At 38.8% G+C, this 4,954-nt stretch overlaps 1 non-coding gene across 1 annotated transcript; it reads left to right on the top strand.

Annotated features, from left to right (window-relative positions):
- Nucleotides 1-1,174: 1,174 nt before the first annotated feature.
- Nucleotides 1,175-1,281, top strand: LOC141644701 (small nucleolar RNA R71). The gene has a single exon (XR_012544312.1). It is a non-coding gene; the product is annotated as a small nucleolar RNA R71 (small nucleolar RNA).
- Nucleotides 1,282-4,954: the final 3,673 nt, after the last annotated feature.

The following is a 4,954-nucleotide window of genomic DNA, read 5'->3' on the forward strand; positions in this document are numbered from 1 at the left end:
TGTATTTTGCATAGGCTGGCACGTGATTGATTAATTCTGTGAAAGGAATTGAGACTTCCAAATTATTCACAATTTCCATAAATTTTCCAAGTTGGTCATCAAATTTTGGCTTGGCTTGACGACTTGAAAAAGGAAGTCTAATCACAATGGGCTCCTTCTCCTTGAGCTTGTCTTCATTTTTCTTTGAAATTTCTTCTTTTGATGGTTCCCTATCCTTGGAGTTTTGCACAATTTCTTCTTTGTCACTAGCTTCCACAACTTCATCCTCAACTTGCTTCTTCGGTGGTTCATACCTTGTACCACTCCTCAAGTGAATGGCATTAACCGTTTCATGTCTTGGGGGATTACTTTGAGGTGGTAATTGCCCCTTTTGTCATTGTGAGCTTGAAGATGCTAGTTGAGTCAATTGGGTTTCCAACATTTTGGTGTGAGCTAGGATGTTGTTGATGGTGATTTCCTTTGCTTGACTATCCTTTTGCATTTGAGTGAAAAACTCTTGTTGATTCTTTTGCATTTGGAGGACCGCTTTTTGAACATCAAAACCTTGGTCATTTTGTTCATTGTATGGAGATTGATTTTGGTAACCTTGGTTTTGGTTGTAAAAGGGTCTTTGATTTTGGTTTCTCATGGGAGGTGGGGTGTATGTTGGTTGAGGGTTTTGAACATTTTGGCTTTTGTATGAGATATTTGGATGGAATTTGGTGTTTTCATTGTAATAGTTGGAATAAGGGGTACCACTCTTGTATGCTTGGAAAGCATTCACTTGTTCATTTGTTCCCCTACATTCACTTTGGTCATGTCCCAAAGTTCCACAATTCTCACATATTCCATTTGGGATTAATGAAGATGCCGTCATGGCATTAACATGATGCTTTGGTGATTTTGAGGCTTCTTCAAGTCTAGCCATAGCTTTTTCAAACTTCAAATTGATGGTATCAATGTGAGCACTAAGTTGAGCACCCAATTGAGTAATGGAGCCCACTTCATGCTTTCCTCCTCTAGTAGCCTTGCGAGGTCTACTATATTGTGAGTTATGGACCGCCATTTCCTCAATTTTGTTCCAAGTTTGATTGTCATCAACTTCGGTGAACATTCCATTTGACCCCATGTTGAGAATGTTCCTGAATCTTCATAAAGACCATTCCAAAATTGTTGTACCAAGAACCACTAGCTAAGTCCATGGTGAGGACATGAGCGACAAATTCCTTTGAATCGCTCCAAAGCTTCATACAATGATTCTTCATCCCTTTGCTTAAAACCCGTAATTTGAGCTCTTAGCATGTTAGTCTTTTCCGGTGGATAGAACTTTTTGTAGAAAGCTAGAGCCAACTTCTTCCAAGAATCAATTCCGAGAGTAGCCTTATCAAGGCCTTTCAACCATTGTTTCGCGGTGCCAATTAGGGAAAAAGGAAATAAGACCCATCGAATTTGGTCTTGAGTTACACCGATTTGAGAAATCGCATCACAATAGTCACAAAAGGTCTCCATATGAGAGTGAGGGTCTTCACTAGGCATCCCCCCAAATTGGCTTCTTTCGACTAATTGGATAAATGCGGATTTGGCAATAAAATTTCCGGTTAGATGTTGTGGTGTGGGAGTACCATTGGGTAGGTTCTCCTCGGTGGGTACGGAATGTGATGAAAACTTAGGCATTGTGGGTTGATTTTGTGTTGGATTTTGTGTTGGGTTCTCCTCACCTTCTCTTGCAAAAGGGTTGATGAACTCAATAGTATTTGGTTGAATATCTACAACCTCACCAATACCTCTCAAAGTTCTCCTAGCATGTCTTCTATTGGTTGTCAAAGGTCTTTCAATTTCGTGTTCAAAGGGTAACAAGTCACCTTGTGACCTTCTAGACATGAAAAATATCAAACAACTCGAAAACAATTAGAACAAACCTTGAGGAGTTTTACTTCCCCAAGGCAAAGAAAGACACAACTAATAACAATGTAAGAAAATCTAAATCAAGTTAACATCGTCCCCGGCAACGGCGCCATTTTTGGTCGGACTAAATCTTTCGGTTACTTGTCGTTAGGAGAACGTAGACCAAAACACAATTTATAACTTCACAAACAACTCTACAATTAGTAAAGAGGCAAGTAAAGGTCGGATCCCAAGGGACGGGAATTGAGATGAGATTTCTATTGCAACTAGTGGTGTCTTAAAGGGTGTCACAATTGGGGTTTGATGTAGAAGGTCACTAAACTAAAAAGCAATGAAAGTAAACAAGCAAGATGAATTAAAAAGGATGTAAGCAATTGATAAAAGGCACTAGGGTGTCATGGGGTCATAGGGGATTCATGGGAATTGATCATACAAACATATTCTCAAGTTATAAGCAAGCAATTATTGTTGTGATGGATCGTGTTGGTTTATATCTTACAATCCTAGGAAAGTTTGGGTCCCGGAGCCGAATCGGTTAGATTGTACAACACCTACAAGTCGACTTAGTCTTCCCTACTCAACAACATGCTTGGTCTAATGAGACTCGAGTTGGTTTATGTCTTACAAGTGTCATTGAAAAGATAGGTGATGGGTAAAAAATGCAAAGATTCATAGGCTCGCATTTCATCAAACATAACATGTGCATAAGTTGAGATCACAACAAGCAAGCAAATAAACTATGAAAGCATATTAATTTAAGCATGAATCATTCCCCATGTTGGTTTCTGCTAATTACCCATTAACCCTAGCTAAGGAAACTACTCACTCATTATCTTGTTGAACATGCTAGCAAGGTTGTCAATCATACCAACAAAGTGAAACATGATGAATAAATGAAAGTAATTAACAATAATTAAAAAGGAATTAAGAGAATTATACCTACTAATGATTCCAATAATAAAGCAAAGAATAAAAGAAGTACTTGATGCTTGATTGGATGGTTGTCAATCTCCCAATAATGACCCAAATAATCTTCAATTATCCAAAATAAAGGATGAACAAGAGAGAGATTAAGGAAATAAAACTTGTATTAAAACTTGATTAATTGTTCATTACAAGATTAAAGAGATATTTGATTGATATTAACTACACTAAAGATTGCTAAGAAGAACATGCTCTTCTAATTAGACTAATGGGGTATTTATAGTGGGGATTAGGTGTATGAATTAGGGTTAACTAAGGGCTTAAATGACGATTAAGTCCCTTGTTGAGGAAACGCCGGTCATTTTGGAAAGACTCCGGTCTCTAGAAGAAGATGTGCATCCTTCCTTGAAGCTTGAAGAAGACGAAATGGGTCTGCCTGGGAATCCGGGCGTCTTTATCACGGGACGGGCGGTGTGACACCCTCATTTAAAGCGGAAAAAAAAACACGTAATTCTAGAATAAAACTGCATGGATATGTTTGTAATAGGTTCATTTGGGTAAAAACTTGTAATTTTTAAAACCTGAACCTGTTATAAAGATATCCAAATTGGAAGGTGTCAAACATACAAGGTCTAACTAGAAGTTTCACAACATAACCATCGCTAAAGTCGCGAATAGCAAATTATACAACCAAATGCAAAGAGGGAGACATATGTCCCTAAAATGTATGTGACATAAAAAGTGTTTAAGGGTCACAATAAAATAAAACCAATCTAGGTTCCAAGGTTACTTGCTCGCTAGCTCGTCCATGTACCCCATATATGCATCACCAACTCACAATCGCATTTTATACAAATACGAAAGCCACAGTCAGTGGGGAGTAACTCCGAGTCCTCCCAGCCACGAAATGTCATAATTAATATAACATGTAAACATAAGAATATGAATACGAATCACACAATGCCTTAGCATATAGATGCTAGACAATCGTGCTTATCATGTGAACAACAATATAACACCACATAGTCCTAGCATGTGAATACTAGACCGACTCATACTACACTATCATGTGAATCACATAACATCCAGGAATCCAAACTCTATCAACCATAGCCGGCTTGCATCTCACCTTCTATGATTCATAGAATCACCATACAAGAAAGGACAATATATCAAAGACAGGGCATAAGTTCTTAGTCCCGTCAATAGTCACTCAATAACTCGAGTCTATACCACGAGGTAGGGAAGGTAATCGAACCGGTATCTTGGCTCAGAGGTTCTATCAAAACATGGCCAAGACACAACACAACCCTACCCTAAAATCTGCGTAGACCTAGACATGCGGATACACACCACCGCACCCAAGACCCACAATTTTTCTAAAACAAAGTGAGTACCCTAAGGAGTCCACCAAAGGGTTGGCTAGTACTTAAGCTGACCACTTACTATCAAAATAAGTAACGAGGTCATGCCCCAACTTGGATATAATCCCACCAAGTCGGGAACACGAGGCTATCAAGCAGTGAACATATACTCGTCAAAGACTATAATGGCCTATCTGTGATGAAGGCCGAAATACTCACCTAGGACCTAGTCCCGCTAGTCCCACTTGAATACTTTAGCCCACACCACACAAGACAAGTAGGATACCCAATTCAGCTGAAAATCCAACAATATCTCCAATATCAATAATAATCCAAATTCCAACTAACCGTTAATCTTATAATTCATGAGAACAAGCTAAAATGGCAAAGAGGCAACAAGACTGAAGTATAAGGCAGCCAATTCATCCAACAACCAACATGTGAAATGATAGTCATAAATATTAAGGCATCAACGTAAAACATCCAATCTCACCTCAAAGACAAACCCTCGACCCGAGTCCCGCGACGGGTCATCGGTCAAATCGAGGCTAACTGGTTTAAACCTAGCTTGACCAAACTCGTTCGGTCAATCTGGCCCAGCTCAGAGTCTTGGCCTACTTTGGCCCAAATTACAAATTTTATCGCCATATTATTCTCATGCTATTTCCAATTTCTATCATGTGAAAAATGAAAGTAAAACATTATCAATGACCTAAACACTTAACAAACAACAAGCACCACATTTACTACTAATGTGACATTAATTCGTCGAGTAACTCGGA

The sequence above is a fragment of the Silene latifolia genome, chromosome 2 (assembly GCF_048544455.1).
Source record: "Silene latifolia isolate original U9 population chromosome 2, ASM4854445v1, whole genome shotgun sequence".
Lineage (NCBI taxonomy): Eukaryota > Viridiplantae > Streptophyta > Magnoliopsida > Caryophyllales > Caryophyllaceae > Silene > Silene latifolia.